Genomic DNA, 20,493 nt, shown 5'->3' with positions numbered 1-20,493 from the left:
CAACCGAGCGTCCCGGCTCTCTTTTTACCGGTGCGCATTTTTGCTCTGCTGCCCTACCCAGCGCCCCTCGCTTTAGATGTATGAAGGTGAACCTGAGAAGCCGGTTTAGCGGGCTCGGTGCTGCGGCGGTGTCCTTCCCTGGGACCTCCGCGGCTCCCGCGAGCTAGCTTTCCCCTTGCTGAGCTGGGCAGGGCGAGCTGGGCCCCCTCTGCCCATTCCTCCTCCGAGCGCCCCACCCCGGCTGTTGACGGGTCACCCCCTCCAGTCTTGCGATCGGTGTCCACATCTCACAGGCGCGTCTGGCGAGGTCCACGCTGAACCCGGTCAGTGTGCCCCCGGGGCTGCGGGAAGGATGAATCAGAGGCTGTATCTTCCGGGCGCCAGGTGGGAGGCTGACCCCTGAGGCCCGCGGCTCTGGCTGCTGCACAAATACGCAGCTGGAGGGCCTGACCCAAAGCAATTGCACCGGAGTCCCTGGGGGTGCCGCGAAGCATGGTGATTTGGAACAGTCACCCAGGAACACTCTTGTCAAACTCAACAAAATTGATGTCCGACGCAACAGGACAGTCCCAAAGAGCTGCAGAGATGTCAGGTAGGGCATCAGCCTGTGTTCCTAAGAGTCAAATTCACCTACTCCAGAAGCAGCATCTCTCTCTACCTCTCCCATGCATTTGGGTAATTACTGTCCTGTTTCTTCTCTTGTTTTGGGGGGATCACTTTTTGCCCTTTGCAACCTTTCGGTTGGCACTGCAAGGGAAAACCTATACAGGTGCGTTGAAGCTTTGTGGGTCTCATAGGCACCTTGTCACCAATCCAATCAGCGACGACTTTATTGGTAACAGGACTTGAGTCTTTGCTGGGATGTTGCTGTTTCTCTTGCGCATCTTTACTGCCCGTCTCTATAGCGGGTCAGTTTTGAGCATTCGTGGCCAAGGGGAGATGTTGGTTGGGGGTGTAAGTCTGGGTTTTAGGGAGGGTCAACGGGAGAAAAGCATTTGTGGCCATCGGCCATGCACACAGCAGATGACGTTGAAGCCACTAGATTGGGTGAGCACCCTTAGACAATAAGCAAAGCCAGAAAGGAGAAACAGGCCCAGGTTAAGCCCACCCCTCCTGTTCCTTAAAAATGCCATGCTATTTCTGCCACAGGATCTTTGTAATTTCTTTGTCCTGTGCTTGAAATGCTGTTTCCTGGGCCCTTCCTTATTTTGTGGCCTTCCTTAAGAGTATCACTTCTTTGGGAGGCCCCTCCTCAGCCATTCTCTGTATAGGAAGGAACCCTTGCCTCCCCCAGGCCAGCCTTCAGGGCCTTGAAATAGTCTGAAGTTGTTTTATTTGTCCATTGTCTGTCTCCTCAAATAAAATTAAGCCCCAAGGCATGGGGAGCCACATATGCCTACCTCTGTGCCCCCAGCACCTAACAGGGCTTGGAACACAGGCATTGGTGGACAGTGACTGTTTAAAATGGATCAGATCGTGCTGATTGGATTATGTAAATCTGAGGTTTTTGGACAACTAGTCCATCTTTTCAAATAATGTAAGGCAGCAGTACTCTCAAAATGTAGTTCACGGACCCCTCAGCATCCCTAAGACTCTTTCAGGTGGTCAAATGGGTTTTCACGACGATACTCAGACGTTAAGTTGTTTTCGTACTGTGTTGACATTTGCACTGATGTGGGAAAGCAGTGGTAAGTGAAAATTGCTGGCGCCTTAGCAGGAATCAAGGCCCCTCGTTGTCACTGTATTTATTCCTTACCAACCACTTTGGCAGGAAACAGACAAAGCCAGTTTCACTTAAGAATGTCTTTATGAAGCAGTAAACATTACGAATTTTATTAAATCTAGACACTTGAGTACGCAGCTTTTTAATCTTTTGTGTGGGGGAACGGGAAGTCTTGAGGTCGTTCGGAGAACAGTACTTGTGATTGAGGGGTTAGTGGACATGGCCGTGTTTTTCGCAAAAGACTTTTTGTTTGAGGAGATAACTGACAGGCAAACTGTGCTCATTCGGAGTATCTAACAGGTATTTTCTTGAAAACGAACAAAATGAGCTTGTCACCTCAAGGAAAACAACTCGACAGTATTTCTTGCCAAGGATGAAACGTGAATTCCTGAGTGAAAACTGTAATTCTGGAAAAAGCATCTACCACCACGAGCTTGGCAATTTTCCAATATTTAAAAGAACTTTCTGATGAGATTGGTGGTTGTATTAACAAATATATTTTTTCGACATTGTGTAACAAAACATGTCAACGTTTTGGAAAATATGCATAATTTGGTGAACTGATATCTTCCAAAGGACCAATGGATGATCTATAAAGAGCAAAGTATACCAGGATATTTTAATGTAACAGACTAGGAAATGTTCATCAGTGTGGTTTCAGATTCCACACCACCATTTATTCAGTTTTGGTGTATTAGGAAAGAAGAATATCCACCACGTTTTGGAAAAGTCCACTCAAATGCTCTTCCCTTTTCCAACTACTTATCTGTTTGAGGACAGATTCCCTTGTTCTACTTCAATCAAAATAACATCGCAACAGACTGAATGCTAGATATGACAATCCGGCTGCCTTCCATTAAACTCGACGTAAATGAGATTTGCAAAGCTGTAAAACAGGGCCATCCTTCTGGCTAAATTTAGTTTTATTTTGTAAATGGTTTCATAAAAATGTTATTTATGTTAACATGGAATAGATTTATTATTGTTGTTTTAAAATCAATTAAATAAATGAAATGTTTGTGTATTATCTTAGTTTTTTAAACTTACGGTTTTTTTCTAAGTTTATGTATTTATTTTGATAGAGAGAGAGAACACAAGCACAAGCAGGGGAGGGGCAGAGAGAGAGAGAGAGAGAGAGAGAGAGAGAGAGAGAATCCCAAGCAGCAGGGGAAAGGCAGAGAGAGAGAGGGAGAGAGAGAATCCCAAGCAGGCTCCACACTGTCAGCACAGAGCCTGACACGGGGCTCAATTTCACAAACCATGAGATCATGAACTGAGATGATATCAAGAGTCAGACGCTTAACTGACGAAGCCACCCAGGTGTCCCAGTTTTAATTCTAACATCGCAAGTGTTTACACATATATTCCAGATAAAAGCTTCTTGGGGATCCTCAATAATTTTTAAGAGTGCAAAGAGATCTCAAGATCAAACAGATTTAGAACCACTGTTTTAATGCAAAAGCTTTGGGGGCCTTGAGGGGTTTTAACAGAGGCAGGATAAGTGAGAGTATTGGGGGGTGTGGGGATTGCATGGATTCCCCTCAATGGGACAGTTTCTCTGAATTGTGGTGACAGCTCCATTTTCATTGATTGGTGACTCTTTTGATAACGTTGAGTGCATCATCTTGACTCGATCACATAATTATGATTTAAGAAAAGTTTAACCATACCAGTAAATCCCTAGGATGAAAATTCAAATAAGAAATATATAGACTGAAATATATGAGAAGCAAGGCAGTGTACTGGGTAAGAACACAGAATCTGGAGCAAGGCTGCTTTGCCACATACTGGCTGTGTTTATTTCTTGTCAGCGATCAACACTGGGCACGTTTCTCAACCCTCTGTGACTCAGTTTCTGCACATGTAAAATGGGGATAATAATCATAAATACCTCATTTTGATGCAGGCTGGCTGGGTCCTAAGGCCCAGGAGGGGTCCCGCAGGACCAGCCAAGAGGGTCCTTGGCTTTGTGCAGGATGAAAATCAAAGGCAAGCAAGCAGTGAGAGCAGAGTTTATTGAAGATACAGAGAAAGCAGATACAGACCGAGCATCTGGGAGACTCAGAAAGGAAAGGGAACATGAGCTATGTCTTTGCTTGGGGGTCAGGAGTTTTTACCGAGGACAGTGGTCTGGTGTATGTGTCCTCTCAGGCATCCAGAAACTGGTCGAACAAGGGTGAGTGCTCAAGTGCCCTCCATGAGTCACATATGCCCTACAGCCAGGGGTGGGGAATAAGTTAAAGAATTCTCGGAGCTCGCACCAGTGGGTTAACAAGGCTTAGGGAGGAAAGCCACCACAGGGTGAAAGCGCCCAGCATAGAACAAAGCATAGAGCAGAAAGCCGCTTCCATAGCATGAAAGCATCTGAGAACAGGTAGAGGCGGAAAGCCACCACAGCAGGGTGAAAGCACCCAGAATTTATCATTAAGTAAAACAAAGCATAGAGCAAAAGAGCCGATACAGGGTGAAAGCGCCCACAGCTAATCAGCGAGAAAAATACCTGGTTAATCCTGAGGTAGCATGCCCTATCTGTCTTAGCCCCTAGAAAAGTTAAGATAAACTTTTATCTTAACCAGGCACCACGGTGCCTGGTGCCTGCAGTAAACGGCCATCTGCTCGGTGCCTGGACTTTAATTTGTCTTGACCCAAACCCCTAACACTGCATACCTTGGAAATCACTGGTTTATTGTCTCTTTCTGCACGTCCATCACATATGTAAGCCTTCTGATCCTAATAAATATGGAGAAAGGACCCTCACTCAGGGCTCTTGTCTCCTTCCGGACATTAGCCCCTCTCGTATTCAATTCTGTGTCCACTCTCTTGCTGGACAAGAGAGAACTCTGGACTCAAAATCTGTGACAGCCAGGGATCTTAGCGTCAAGGGGTTTGAAATCAGTGGTCTTGGAGAACATTCATGATGACCTGGACCGGTCACTCCTTTGATATCTGTTGTGCTGGGGGACTCCAAAGAAATCATTAACTCCTTGACTTTTACAAGGAGGACACACATAAAGGCACGTGTAAGGTGGGGATGTGGGTCCTTGAAAGAAGCAGGAAAAGAAGCACAGGAAAAAACCCAGCTTTTTCTTTCATGGGGTCCCTTCGGTTTCCCTGTCTCAGTTTGGTCGTCCTAAGGACTACGTGTGTTATGTTCACCCTTACATCACATAGAGTGAGTGCTACTTGGGGGCTTACTGTTCTGTTTAGGTCTTTGACCATTAGGGAGGGCAGTATGCTCCCCTTGGTCTGCCAATTCAAATGTTAATTTCCCCCAGAAACACCCCCACCGACACACCCAGAATAAGATTTGATCAACGGCTGGGGCACCCCAGTGGCCCAGTCAAGTTGACACATAAAACTAACTCTTTTTATTGGGGTGATGGAAACAATCTTCATCTTGGTAGGGGTGTGGGTACGTATTTATCGAAACTCATTTAATTGTACACTTGAGATTTATGCAGTTCACTGTATGAAAATTAATCTCAATAAAAATATTAAAACAAAGTCACACTGATAGCAATCAGGATCTTCATCCCGGTCTGTCCTCCTCTCCTGCCCAGCCCCCCATCCTCACCGCCCAGCTCCATGCGGATTCAACTCCTCTTGCCTGTTGCCTGTGCCTTCACAACAGGGCTGCCCCATTACCTCCTATTTCTACGTTCGGTGCCATTCCAGCCTAAGGGGTTCCAGGCACAGGTGCATTTGTGCAAGGAGGGCATGGATGTGCACACCCTGTTAGCATCTTTCTGGGGAGGGCTTCACGTACAACGCCTGGAGAGTGGCCTCAGCCTTGGAGAAGAGCGCCGCCCTGAGGCCAGGGAGGCGTCCACAGTAGAGTCTCCAGAGCAGGGTCGGGGGAGGGGTGGGAAGCGGGATCTTGGCGGAGGTGGGGTGGGGCGGAGGTGTTGGCGAAGAAGGGTTGGTGGGGGGCGGACAGAGACAAAAATCAGTCATTGATTTTCCTTACCCCACCCCAGTCATGTAGTTATTTTTATAGATCAAACCTCAGTCATATAGTTATTTTTATAGATCAAACCCTAACATTGAATGTATTTGTACAAACGATACATTTCACACCACGTTTTATTTCTTACAATCAATTAGATTATACTTTTATATAAAAAACGCATCAAAATTTAATTTAAATTCAGCAAACATGGAGTGAGCGTGTCTATTAGGGATAGGACGATGTACCACATGCTCTGAGGCTGTAAACATGAGCTTAGAAGGGTCTGAGGGGGCAAACTCTGGCTGGCTGGGCTCTAAGATGGGGAGCAAAGGGCAGGTGTGGGGATTAGCGTGGACTGGTTTCCAGCCTTCCATGTTTTGGTTCCTCAGTGGTCTGTGCTCCTGAGATAGTCTCACTTCCCTTTGAATGCAGGGTGGCTCCTTAGAAGGCTGTTGTAATCAGTTATTAAAAAAAATAAAGCGGCCAATAAAGTTGGCCACCAGCTCAGTTTACTCTGTGTGTGACCTATTACCTAGCGTACCCGCATGTATCGCGGATGGCGTTGCATAAAGGAGCTTGTGAACCTGGCTTTAAGGAGGCTTCTGGAGGCTGGTTTCTGCTCCAGGGAGAGAAAGTCTCGGCAGAGCTTGCGTGGGTCAGCCCCAAGGACACACAGCTAGGGTGGCCTTGAGGGTGGGAGTGGGCACGTGGGATGGCTGTGAATCCACGCCCGTGAGAATCATGCCTGGAGGTGGCCAGGCTTGACCAGATTGCTGGTGGGGTACATACATACCCCCGATTTCCCTCTTTCAGTGAATCCCAAAGCTCTTTTCAATGTACCATAGTGAAAGGATTTTGTTTGAATCGGGATAACATATAGAAATAGAGTTGTAGGAACCCATTTCATCAAACAAATGTTTCTAGACCATGTTTATAAAACCTCATTACTGAGCTAAGAGTTGATTCTAGATCAACAGCATTTCAAAATGAGCTTGGAAGCTAACAAAGAGACCGGCCATTATGCTTATTATAGTTCTTTTCCCTTATATTCTAAAACCAACAAATTTGTAGCTAGCCAGTGGTAACCTATTAGCTACATAAACATGTACGAGGACTCCCAGTAATTTTGAGATAATGCTGGATTTTGTATTTGCAACCAACCCCAACAATATGGCACATCTACTTTTATTGTTGTATCTTTCAATCTATAATTTTTATAACAATTTAATTTTTTTTTAGATTTTTTTTAACGTTTTATTTATTTTTGAGACAGAGAGAGACAGAGCATGAACGGGGGAGGGGCAGAGAGAGAGGGAGACACAGAATCGGAAGCAGGCTCCAGGCTCTGAGCCATCAGCCCAGAGCCCGACGCGGGGCTCGAACTCACGGACGACGATATCGTGACCTGAGCTGAAGTCGGCCGCTCAGCCGACTGAGCCACCCAGGCGCCCCAACAATTTTAAAACAACACTATAATTCTTTAAAACTACCTTCCACCACCATGGGGCGCTTGGGTGGTTCAGCCAGTTAAGCATCCAACTTCAGGGGCGCCTGGGTGGCTCAGTTGGTTGGGCGTCCTACTTCGGCTCAGGTCATGATCTCGCGGTCCGTGAGTTCGAGCCCCGCGTCAGGCTCTGTGCTGACAGCTCAGAGTCTGGAGCCTGTTTCAGATTCTGTGTCTCCCTCTCTCTCTGACCCTCCCCCGTTCATGCTCTGTCTCTCTCTGTCTCAAAAATAAGTAAACGTTAAAAAAAAAAAAAATTAAAAAAAAAAAAAAAAAGCATCCAACTTCAGCTCAGGTCATGGCCTTGCAGTTTGTGGGTTTGAGCCCGGCGGCGTCGGGCTCTGTGCTGACAGATTGGAGCCTGGAGCCTGCTTCGGATTCTGGGTCTCCCTCTCTCCCTCTCTCCCTCTGCCCCTCCCCTGCTCATGCTCTGTCTCTCTCTGTCCCTCTAAATACATGTTAAAAAAAATTAAAAAACCAAAAACGACTTCCACCACCAAAATGCTAAACATCCAACAGGAGGGAACAGAACATGCAAACGCAAATGCAAATGCAGGAACCAGTGCTTGGCGAAGAGGTTGGTGTAAACAAAGCAGTGTGCTACTGGCTGAGTTGTGTTGCTGAGTTGTGTTGCTGAGTTGTGTTGCTGAGTTGTGTTGCCTGGCATTTCTATCAGCGCCTTCTGGAGGCGGGTCCAGTCGAAGGGGAGAGTGTCAGGCACGCGGAGGGCATGGGGACAGCCTCTGTGGCAGCTTGCAGGACCAAAGCCCTGTGGGACGGGAGGTGACCTGTGGCAAACGCCTGGTCTCAGGCTCTGTGGTTGTGCGTGGAGATGCGCGCTCCTCGGGATTCCTTCAACTGAAGGAAAAGAGACTGTCACTTGCTCCTGACACGAGGAAGTCCAAGGGCACGCACTGGCTTCTGGCTGGGGTGGCTCTGGGGTCCCCAGCAATGCTATTAGCTCCTTCTCCAGCCCTTGGCTCTGCTTCCTTTGGGGTTGCCTCCACGTCAGGGGGCACTTGGCTGCTGGTGCCTCCAGAATGACATCCTGTTTCCCCACCAGCTCAAAGTGGAGAGTTTCCTGCTGCTCCCAAGTCTTGGACTGAGTCTTGTCAGCAGAGCTGGGCCTCAGGTCTTCTCTGGATGTGATCTCCGAGACCAGGGGAAAGCATATATGATGTGCGGTAATTGGGTCAGGCCTGGGTCATGGGCAGTTCGCTGAGATGTGGCAGGGCGGAGCTGGTCAGCTCATTTTTACCCACTGAGCTGAGCCCGGGGCAGTGAGCGCCCAGAGATAGCTAGAGATGCCTTTCTAGGAGGGGGAGAGGGTAGGCGGAGCCCGCATTGTCCTCTCATGGTCCTGGTGACACATCAGCATCTACTCCTGAATGACTTGAGAGACCTTTGAAAAGGACCTTTGAAAATCCCAAGGGACCCTTGGAAATCCCCTTGACTGCTAGAGGAAGAAAGATACATGCAGTGTGATATGTGAGTGTTTATTATGCTTAAAAACCCACAAATGGTGTTGTTTTCTATGGGCACACGTATAAGTATGTAAAAAAACCTTTTTTTTTTTTTTTTTTAGAGTCAGAGGCGTAGATACTAAATTCATTTCAGTAGTTACTTCTGGAAAGGTAGGGAGGAGCCTGGGATGAGGTGTCAAGAGGGCTTTGGCTTTGTATTTAGTGGACACATTTTAAAATTTAATTAGAAATAGTTTACATATAGTAACATTTACTTTTGGGGGTGTATAGTTATGAGTTTTGACAAATGCATGAAGTCAGGCAGCCACCTCCACAATCATGACAAAGAACAGTTTCATCATCCCCCAAAATCCCTTGCAGTTAACCCCTTAGTGGTTAACCCCTCCACGAATCCCAGACTCTGGAAACCATTGGCCCACTCTCCATTCCAGGGGTTTTGTCTGTCAGAGAGTGTCATATAAACGGACTCATGTGGTATGTACCCTTTTGAGTCTGGTTTCTTTCACCCATGTTCAGATTCATCCATGTTGTCTCATGTATCAGTAGTTTGTTTCTTGTTTTCTGCTGGGTAGTATTCCATTTTTTGGGTATACCACAGTTTATCTTTTTTTTTAATCTTGTTTTTTTTAACATTTATTCATTTAAAATTTTTTATTTTAAATTTCATTTTAAATGTTTATTTGTTTTTGAGAGAGAGTGAAACAGAGCATGAGTGGGGGAGGGGCTGAGAGAGAGAGGGAGACACAGAATCTGAAGCAGGCTCCCGGCTCTGAGCTGTCAGCACAGAGCCTGATGCGAGGCTCGAACCCACAATCCACGAGATCATGACCTGAGCCGAAGTCGGATCCGACTGAGCCACCCAGGAGCCCCCACGGTTTATCTTGTTGAAGGAGATTTGGGTTATTTGTCAGCCATTATGAGTGAAATGCTATAAAAATTCCAATACAGGTATGCGTGTACATGAGTTTTCATGTCTCCAGGGTAAATATCTACAAGTGGGGTGGCTGAATCACAGGGTAAGCGTAGGTTTACCTTTATGAGAAACTGCACACTGTTTTCCATAACACCCACATCAGCAATTTTGAGAATTCGAGTGGGCCCTGCAACTTTACCGGCATTTGGTATTGCCAATGTTTTTATTTTAGCCATTCTAATAACTGTGTACTAGTTTCTATCTGTGGTTTCAAAGAAACTTTTTATCTTGAAATAATCTTAGACTTACAGAAGAGTTGCAAAAATAGTGCAGAGAGCTCCCGTGTTCTCTATACTCAGTGCCCCTGCTACTAACATAGTACCTAATTCACAGTATGTTTATCAAAATGACATTAATATTGGTGCAATACTAGTAACTAACCTACAGACTTTATTCGGATTTCCCTAGTTTTTCACTAATGTGCACTTTTGGTTCTGGCATCCAATCCAGGACCCCATATTGCATGTAGTCTTTGCGTCTCCTTGTTGCCCAGTCGTCGTGACTTTGTGTTTCATGATTTTCACACTTTTCAAGAGTACTGGTCAGGTATTTTGTGGAATGTCCCTCAGTTTATACTTGTCTGATGTTTTCTCATAATTAGGCTGATATTATGATTGGGGGAAGCATGTCACACAGGTTTATTTATTTATTTATTTATTTTTCAATATAATTTATTGTCAAGTTGGCTAACATACAGTGTATACAGTGTGCTCTTGGTTTTGGGAGTAGATTCCCATGATTCATTGCTTACATACAACACCTAATGCTCATCCCAACAAGTGCCCTCTTCAGTCCCCATCACCCCAGCCACCCCCCCCATCAACCCTCAGTTTGTTCTCTGTATTTATTTGGGTTTTTTTTAAACACTATTATTTTCTGGGTTTGCCAGCTCATTTGTGTATTCTCTGTCCCCCTAGAATCAACCTCTTCTTCCAAAATTCCTGGTTCCTTATATGAAAGAACAGCATTTAGAAATCAAGATCTGGCTACCACCTTACACCTGTCAGAATGGCTAACATTAACAACTCAGGCAACAACAGATGTTGGCGAGGATGCGGAGAAAGAGGATCTCATTTGCATTGTTGGTGGGAATGCAAGCTCGTGCAGCCACTCTGGAAAACAGTATGGAGGCTCCTTAAAAAACTAAAAATAGAACTACCCTACAACCCAGCAATTGCACTACTAGGCATTTATCCACGGGATACAGGTGTGCTGTTTCGAAGGGACACATGCACCCCCATGTTTATAGCAGCACTATCAACAATAGACAAAGTGTGGAAAGAGCCCAAATGTCCATCGATGGATGAATGGATAAAGAAGATGTGGTATATATATATATATATATATATATATATATATACATACATACAACGGAGTATTAGTTGGCAATCAAAAAGAAGGAAATCTTGCCATTTGCAACTACATGGATGGAACTGGAGGATATTATGCTAAGTGAAATTAGTCAGTCAGAGAAAGACAAACATATGACTTCATTCATATGAGGACTCTGAGACAAAACAGATGAACAGAAGGAAAGGGAAACAAAAATAATATAAAAACAGGGAGGGGACAAAACAGAAGAGACTCATATATATGGACAACAAACTGAGGGTTGCTGGAGGGGTTGGGGGAGGGGGGATGGGCTAAATGGGTGAGGGGCACTAAGGAATCTACTCCTGAAATCACTGTTGCACTATATGCTAACTAATTTGGATGCATGTTAAAAAAACATTTTAATAAATAAATAAATAAATAAATGAAAAAAAAAAAGAAATCAAGATCTGGATGCTGGGTGTCCTTATTGATATTGGAGTGTTGCTGCTTCTAGGCTGTCTCAGCAGACAGAGGTGAGGATTTCTATGTACGTTTTCTAAACATGCATATACACATATCTCTACTTTAACAAATGAGTTCATACTGATTTTTTTTAAATTTTATTTGAGAGAGAGAGAGAGAGAGAGAGAGAGAGAGAGAGAGCATGAGAGCAATCATGGGAGGGGCAGAGGGAGAGGGAGAGAGATATAATCGCAAATAGGTTCCATGCCAAGTGCGGAGCCCAATGCAGGGCTCATTCTCAGGACTATGAAATTACGACCTGAGCCAAAATCAAGATTTGATCGCTTAATCGACTGAGCCACCCAGGCGCCCCCATGCTGATATTTCTGACTCCAATCCAGCACCATGGTGTTCCCTTCTGGCACCCCCCCCCGCCCTTGCTTCTTTTGTAACTTCTTTCTGAGTAAATAAAAAGACTTTCATAATCTCCAATATTGTCTCCAAATATCTACTTATTTGCTCAACTCTAGTGTACGTGTAACATACCTTTGGAATTCATAACCGGTATCTGATGGAGAAACAGATTTACCAACCAGAGCGCAGTTTCTATGTAGTTCTTTTTTTCTTTATTCTTACAGAATCTATCAAAACAGTGTCTTAGCTCCTTCCTTCCTCACTAGGTTGAGTGTGCTTAAGCCATCCGTCTTAGACAGATTCATTTGTCACTGTGTGCATTCCATCTTGGATGCCTCTGATGTTCTGCATGACTTCTAAAAATTTTCACACAGTAAAATTGACTCTTTGTGGTATACAGATCTATGGATTTTTAAAAAATGTTTATTTATTTCTGAGAGACAGAGAAAGAGCGTGAGCCAGGGAGGGGCAGAGAGAGGGAGACACAGAATCTGAAGCAGGCTCCAGGCTCTGAGCTGTCGGCACAGAGCCCGATGTGGGGGTCCAACCCACGAACTGCGAGATCACGAACTGAGCCCGAGTCGGATGCTTAACCAATTGAGCCACCCAGGCGCCCCTGGATCTATGGTTTTTTGACAAATGACACTGATTTTCCTCTGTTGAAACTGCCTTGCATTCCTGAGATAAACTCCATTTAGTTGTGATATACTATCCTTTTCATATATTGCTGGATTAACTTTGCTACTGTTTGGTTGAGGATTTTGCATCTGTGTATGGCGTATTGGTCTGTAGCCTTGTAAAGTCTTTCTCTGGTTTCGGTATCAGGGTAAATCTGGTCTCATATAGTGAGCTGGGGAGTTTGCCTCCTGTTTTATATTCCTGAAAGGGTTGTGTAGGATTGATATGATTTCCTCTTTAATTGTTTAGTGGAGTTCACCAACAAAACCATCTGGGGGTAAAGCTTTCTTTGTTGGAAAGTTTTCATTAAAAATTCAGTTTCTTTAGTATATATAGCACTGAAATAGCTTTATCTATTTCTTTCAGTGAGCTTTGGTAGCTCCTTATAAGGTTAGACATATATTTACCATGCAATCCAGCAATCCCACTCTTTGGTATTTACCTAGGTGAATTGAAATCTGGTGTGCATGCCAGGAACTTTCTTGTTCTTTTTTTTAATTTTAGTTTTCTTTTTTTTTTTTTTTTTTTTTTTTGGGGAGAGGGGTTACCAATGGGGGGGGGAGAGGAGGCAAAAGGAGAGAGAGAGAGACAGAGAGACAGAGAGAGAGAGAGAGAGAGAGACAGAGGGAGAATCTTAAGCAGGCTCTACACTCAGTGAGAAGCCTGACTCAGGGTTCAATTCAACGACCTTGGACCATGACCAGGCCCAACGACCAGGATCATGACCTGAACCAAAATCAAGAGTCAGACACTCAACAGACTGAGCCACCCATTCACCCTCTCCCTTTTTTCGCTTTTTAATTTTATTATTATTATTATTATTATTTAGAGAGAGCATGAGAGGAGGAGAGGGGCAGAGGGAGAGAAAATAAAGAAAGTTTCAATTCGGAAGTTCATGGCAAGGATTCCCTGGGTGGCTCAGTTGGTTAAGCATCCAATTCTTGATTTGGGCTCAGGTCACGATCCTGGGTTGTGGGATTGAGCCCCGCCTCGAGTGTGGAACCTGCTTAAGATTCTCTCTCTTTCTCCCTCTGCCCCCTCTCTCTGTCATGTGCTCTCTTTCCCTCTCAAAAAAAAAAAAAAAGTGCATGGCAAGTTGTCAGACCCACTACTGGAATATCTAGGAATGGCTTCTGCTTGTTGCGAATTCCCAGGGCTTCAAGGTCAGACGACCCTAGCCTTTGACCACAGATGAACACCTGATCCAGGATGGCCTACGGATCATCCATGGCTAGGAAAGCAGCTAGCTAGGTCAGGCTGGGCCAGTCAGAGCCCTCCCATAGAATTAAGAACTCGAGTGGCTGTCCTGTAATGCGCAGACCCAGGTGCTGTGGGTGATGGTGTTGGTGGCCCTGGGGTACCATGTTTTCTGCCACGAGGTTTCAGGGAACCGAAGATGCTGGGGAAGATGCTGGGGGAGAGGGGCTGGGATGAGAGACCGAAACCACACAGTTTGCTCCCACATGGCTCTGGCCTTGCTGTGTTGGGCTTTGAGGCGCACCCCAGGCCAGAGTCCCATAGGACAAGTTAAGTTGGGTTTCTGTTACTTGCAATTAAAAGTATTCTAATGCTCAAATATCTTTCCTTAGACCCTTCGTGTTTTCTTCTGGAGAGAGAGTTTTTCTCTCTCCTGTCACTTTCACCTGTCACATGTCACCTGTCACTTTCCCCCTTTGATCTAAGTGGTAGAGCACTGTGGCCAAGCAACACCATGTCGCTCCTTACTTTTCCTTTTCCTAAAGTGAAGAAAATCCTTTCTGGCCGACTACATAGGGGTCTTGCTTGGAGAGGGTGCTCAAATGATGTCCAGGAAAAGGATGCTGTCAGGAAGGACACGAAGACGTGCCTTGAGTTCATCTGAATTGGGGCTGAGATATATCAAAGAGTGACAGTGACAATGGGGATAATGATTTGGGACTTTTGTCTACCTAGGAGCAGGAAATGCACGTGTTGCCGTGAAGGTGTTACAGTTCTCTTGAGCAGTTATTATTATTGCTGGCTGTCATTGTCACTGTTGTCGCAACCAGACTGGAGGGAGCACTCTGAGTTCACCGTGGTTCTGGGTGTGCCCGTGTTCTCCCTGCCTCCAAAACCTGACTCCTTCCCACTTGGCTCCCTGTGGCCACACTTTCGATTGAATCCCATGAGACTTTGGCTCTTGCTCACAAAACTAGGGAAACTGGGCTTATTTTCTCCTCTTTATTTATAAAAATTAAAAAAAAAAACAAAGAAAAATGTAAAGAATCACCTCTTGGTTTTCTAAGTGACAGAATGTTATCTAAATGAATATTGGCATGAACTTTTGGGAGGGACATTTCTGATGGTCATTCTGTGGCGGAAGCAAAGGACTCCCCTGTTTTTTGTGCGACTTCTTTTGTTGACGGTACAGGGACTCCCGTGGAAGAAAGCACACCTCAAGGATTTCAGTGACTTCCTCTCTGCACACAGCTCACCAGGTGCCAGGCTTGATGTTAAGTTGCACTTGGCCTCAGCTACCTGAGGAAATGTAAATTTGTATTTCTGGGGCCAGATAACTTGCTTTTTTTCTTTGTTATCTGAGATGTAGGAGCTGGAAGGAAACCTTTAAGCTTCTTGGCGCTGATTATTTCAGCCGCTGTGATGCTAATGATTCACATATTGAACAAATAAAATACCCTGGAAGCCTGCTAAAGGAGGAATTTCCAAACACATTCATTCTGTTGACAAAGGTGCCTTCTGAGAGGCTTAAGGAGGCACAATTCTATTTGGTCTTGTTCCTGAGGGTAGCACACATACCTCTTTATTTCCGAATATTTTTTTTTCCTTGAAAAAGTTGTAAAAAGTAGAAACAGGCAATTCACCAAGGAAGAAAGGCAAACGGCCAGAAAACATATGAAAAGATGCTCAATCGAATAGAAGCAAATTGAAGCAGTGAGATTTTTTTTGTCCTCCAGCCACATTAGAAAATATTACATAAAGGCTGATGATAACTCCCAGAGTTGCTGAGAAAATGAGCATTTTTATGTCCTACCTTCTAGGTACAATCTGACAATCATTGTGTAAACTGCTCCCTTTGGCTTGGAAACTGTACCTGTGGGCGTTCGTTTTAAAGACCCCCCTCCCCTTTGTGGGGATGAAGACTGAAGTCATTTACTGAAGATGGCTTAGGAAAGAGACTAGAAACAACCTAATGTCCACCAGCGGGGACGCGTTAGGCAAATGACATGCACAGCTCTCTGCAGAGTGTACAGCAGGCACCAACGAAGGTGCTGAGCTCTGTGTGCGAATGTGGACACACGTCACTGATGTATTGCCAAGCAGAAACCATTACAAAACTGTGCTCATTTGTGATTCCACTTGGGTGATGAAATCTGCGTGGAAAAGTAGGGGCGCCTGGGTGGCTCAGTCGGTTGAGCGCCCGACTTCGGCTCGGGTCACGATCTCACAGTCGCGGGTTCGAGCCCCGCGCGGGGCTCTGTGCTGACCGCTCAGAGCCTGGAGCCTGCTTCGGATTCTGTGTGTGTGTGTGTGTGTGTGTGTGTGTCTCTGCCTCTCTCCCATTTGTGTTCTCTCTCTCAAAAATAAATAAACATTAAAAAAAACAAAACCAGAAAGTAGTCTGGCCAGGCACAGAAGGACAAATCCTGCATAATTCCACTTAGCATCGCTGTAGTCAAATTCACAGAAACAGAAGGTAGAATGGTGGTTGCCGGGGGCTGGGGGAGGAGGGAATGAGCGTTTTTGTTTGACAGGTACAGGGTTTCAGTTTGGGAAGATGAAAAAAGCACTGGAGAGGGATGGTGGGGATGGCTGTACCCCAGCATGAATGGACTTCCTGCCACTGAACTGTACACGTGAAAATGGTTAAAGGGGTAAATTTTACATTACATATATTTTCCCACAACAAAACATTTTTTTAAAATTTTTTAATGTTTATTTATTTTTGAGATAGAGAGACACAGAACATGAACAGGGGAGGGGCAGGGAGAGAGGGAGACACAGAATCTGAAACAGGCTCCAGGCTCTGAGCCGTCAGCCCAGAGCCTGACGCGGGGCTCGAACTCACGAACCGTGAGATCGTGACCTGAGCCGAAGTCGGCCGCTTAACTGACTGAGCCACCCAGGCACCCCAAAACATTTTTAAAAAATGTTTATTTATTTATCTGAGAGAGAGAGAGCGCGTGCGAGAGCCTGCGTGTGCTCGAGCATTCAAGTGGAGGGGGGAAGGGTAGAGACAGAGGGAGAGAGAGAAGCCTAATCAGGCTTGAGCCCAATGCAGGGCTGGATCTCATGAACCGTGAGATCATGACCCAAGGCGAAATCAAGAGTCTTAACCGATGGCCCCACCCAGGTGCCGCCCGCCCCCCCAAATTTTTTAAGTAGCTGAAAGGATATCTGCCAGAATACCATTGTTATTTTCTGTGTGATTAGTTTTTGTTTTCTTTACAATAAGCAGATATTCTGTGAGCCCATCCTGGACTACCAGTGAGCTCTGGATTCATTGAATACCTCTATTTTTGTTTATATTTTTTGTAAATGTGGTCATGTGGACTTGGAACCTGCTCCCACACCTTCCCTCTTTCTGTTTGCCACAATTTCCCTGAAAAGCAAATATCTCATTCTTGCCCCCCCCGCCTTACCACCTCCACCCCCTCCCTAAACTTCCACACAAGAGGGGCTGAGGGGACAGACTTGGCCATAGGTCCAGACACATGGCCCAGTGGAACTTCGGTCTCAGCCCCTGCAGCCTGCTTTTACCCACATGGGCACCAGCACCTGTTGTAGCCACCAGGGGAATTTGTTGGGGAGGGAGAGGAGGACATTTGGGGGTCAGTTCACATAAGTCACAGCAGCTGGTGCCAGCTGGGCACTGGCAGATCCAAGGGGCGGTCCCAAGGACCAGCGCCAAACTCTTTGTCACCATCCCCCGCCCCACTTTCTGTCCCCACCTCACGCCTCTGCTCTCTCTGCTCCAGAACCAGTGCCTGAGAGACAGACAGCTACTAGCTGACCTTGGTCGCATGTATGTCAATGCTTTCAGGGGGCAGGAGAGACTGTGTCGATCAGTAGGCCTCTGAACTTCTCAAAATGGCAAGGGGCAGATCATCCTCAAAAGGAAACTGAGGCGTGGGACCAGGAAGGGAGAACCACCTAGCCAGTGAACCTGTCCACGCAGCAATTACGTTCCAGAGCCCAGGACTTCTCCACAAGCTCTTCCCTCTGCCTGCAGCACTCTGTCTCCAAACCTTTGCCCGACTAGCTCCTTGTTATTCACCTCTCAGCTTGAAGGCCACCTCTGCAGGCTGTGGTCCCCATGGTGCATCTCTCTGCCCGGCCACTTGAGATCCCCCCATCCTGAGCCTCAGTTTTATTTTCTCTAGTACACTTACCTTCACCTGAGGGTGTTGTGCTCACTTACTCACCTGCGCGTTTGGAAACATGGAAATGTATTCTCTTACAGGTCTGGAGGCTGCAAGTCCAAGGTCAAGATGTCAGCAGGCTTGGCTTCTCCTGAGGCCTCTCCTGCGGATGGCCATCTTCTCACTGTGTCTTCACGTGTCTTCACTTTCTCTATGTGCTCACACTTCTTTGTCCAAATTTCCTCTTTGTATAAGGACACAAGTCAGATTGGATTAGAGCCCATCCCAATGGTCTCAGTCTAATCTAATTACCTCTTTAAAGACCCCATCTCCAAACATAGTCACATCCTGAGGTACTGGGAGTTAGGGTTTCAATGTACAAATTTTGGGAGGATGCAATTCATCCCATAGCAGTCCTCAAGCAGGGTTCTGGTCTTCTTCCTCCATTGCTGTGGAAGAGAGGACTTGCCTAAAATATTGTCTGGTGCATGATGAGGATTCAAATATATTAGGAGAATAAGAGCAAAAAAGAAAGGGAAGGAAGGAAGGAAAGAAGGGAAGAAGGAAGGGAGGAAAGAAGGAAAGAGGAAGGAAGGAAGGAAGGAAGGAAGGAAGGAAGGAAGGAATTGAGGGAGGGAGGGAAGGAGGGAGGGAGGGAGGAAGTGGGGGAGGGAGGGGCACTGTGGAGTCAAGGTCTGACGGGTGTGTCCAGCCTGGTGATGGTGCTGTCCCCAGAAATCTCTGAGGCTGAGTGAGGATGAAATGAGCTTGTAATTATAAGAGATGGTGTCCATGCCTCATCATCGGCAAGAGCTCAGGACCGATCGCTAGCTCTGGAGTTGGGGTGGGGAGATTGGACAGATGTTTATGGATACATTCAGATATGGTATCTGCAAGACAAATTACTGCAAAGCTTAGTGGCTTAAAAACCGATATGTTTTTAAGTTTCATAGCTTCTGTGGGTCAAGAATCTGCTGGGCCAGGTGTCTCTGACTCAAAATCTCTCACAAGGTTGCAGTCAAGGGGCTGCAGTTTCATCTGAAGGCTCCACGGGGGGAGGATTTTCTTCTCAGCTCATGCACTGGCTGTCGGTGGGATTCAGTTCTTGATGACTTTGGCTGGAGACCTCCCTCGTCCTTGCCACGTGGACCTGTCCACAGAACAGCTCACAGCATGGCTTCCCTCAGAGTGAGCAAGTGCCTGGGTGAGAGATGACAGGAGAGGGCAACCCAAGATGGCGGCCATGATTTTTTGTAACCTGATCTTGAAAGTGACATCCATCACTTTTGCTATTCATAGAAGAGAATCTCTAGGCACAGCGCATGCTCAAGGCGAGGAGGGTCCACAAGAGCACGACTTCCAGGAGTCTGGGATCAGCGGGGGCCACGGTAGACCACAAATCCCCTAATGTCACGCTAAGGGGAAAAGCCCAGTTATGTGTCCCCATGACACAGAAGCCATCCCATGAGCCAGAATTACTGGCAATAGCAAAACACTAAAACAGTGTGAATGTCCTCAGGATGTAATAAAGCATACAAAGGTGGTGGCAATCTGTGTAGAGAAGAATAATAATGAAAAAGTTAAAAGGAATTGGGTGTTTGGGTTCGTTGAGAAGCAGACACTAAAATGGGGTTAGATCTATAAGAGATTTCCTGGATAATAAAGAGGAGGGAGCCCAGGAAAGGTGGGAGAGCCTTCAGGCCTGATGTGGACATGACCCCCTGCCAGGGGAGGGGTCTCACATCTCACAGCAGTGGACTGGCTTTAGTACTCCTGCCGTGCTCAGCTGCATGCTGGGAACAGCGTGTGGGAAGTGAGATTGCGAGCCATGCATTTTCGTGGCCCCTGGATGAATAGACTAGATCTGCACATATCAGTGTGGATAAATCTTGACGACATAGTGCTGGGCGGGGAAAAAAAAGCCAGTTATCAGAGGATACAAGCTGTATGTCGCCACTTATGTAAAAGTTTCAAACACACAAAGCGATATGATGCATTGGTCACGGGTACATAGTACGTCACAAAAGTATAAAAAGGAAGAAGAGGAAGAATGTGCGCAGAACTCAGGCTGGGTCAGGGAGGGAGAATGGGATGGGGCGGGGTTCCCTGGTGGTGATACCTGATCCTAGGGGATGTTGGGGAGACTCCTTTCCCACGGGAGACGGGATGAAAGAACAAGATTTCCGGATGTCACGCTCTTGTTTGCTTCAACTCAAGTAGGTCAACACCTGCTGACCATTTCCCACTAGGTGTGAGCAGAGCTGCCTCGGATGGCGGGCACATAGAGGGCACCTCTAGGAAGGAGCTGACAGCTCAAGGACATGGACAGCCATGAAAATTAGCCTGTAAATTACAAGAGGATGACGTGTGCAGCCCCAGAAGCCTGTTCAAAGTACAGAAGGAGAGGCGCCTCAGTGGCTCAGTCGGTTAAGCGTCTGACTCATGCTTAGGTCATGGTCTCACGGTTCGTGAGTTCGAGCCCCGCATCAGGCTCCACCCTGACAGTGCAGAGCCTGTTTGGGAGTCTCTCTCTCTCCCTCTCTCTCTGTTCCTCCCCTGCTGGCACTCTCTCTCTCTCTCTCTCTCAAAATAAATAAATAAACTTAAAAAGAAAAGTACAGAAGAAGCTGTTAGGTGGTGGTGGGGGGGGTCT

The 20,493-nt window shown here is 46.2% G+C and overlaps 1 non-coding gene across 1 annotated transcript; it reads left to right on the top strand.

Moving 5' to 3' along the window:
• The first annotated feature begins 15,871 nt into the window (after positions 1 to 15,871).
• Positions 15,872 to 15,955, top strand: TRNAR-UCG (transfer RNA arginine (anticodon UCG)). The gene has a single exon. It is a non-coding gene; the product is annotated as a tRNA-Arg (tRNA).
• The last annotated feature ends 4,538 nt before the right edge of the window (positions 15,956 to 20,493 follow it).

The sequence above is a fragment of the Panthera uncia genome, unplaced genomic scaffold (genome assembly GCF_023721935.1).
Source record: "Panthera uncia isolate 11264 unplaced genomic scaffold, Puncia_PCG_1.0 HiC_scaffold_1832, whole genome shotgun sequence".
NCBI lineage: Eukaryota > Metazoa > Chordata > Mammalia > Carnivora > Felidae > Panthera > Panthera uncia.
This window is presented reverse-complemented; position numbering and strand designations above follow the sequence as displayed.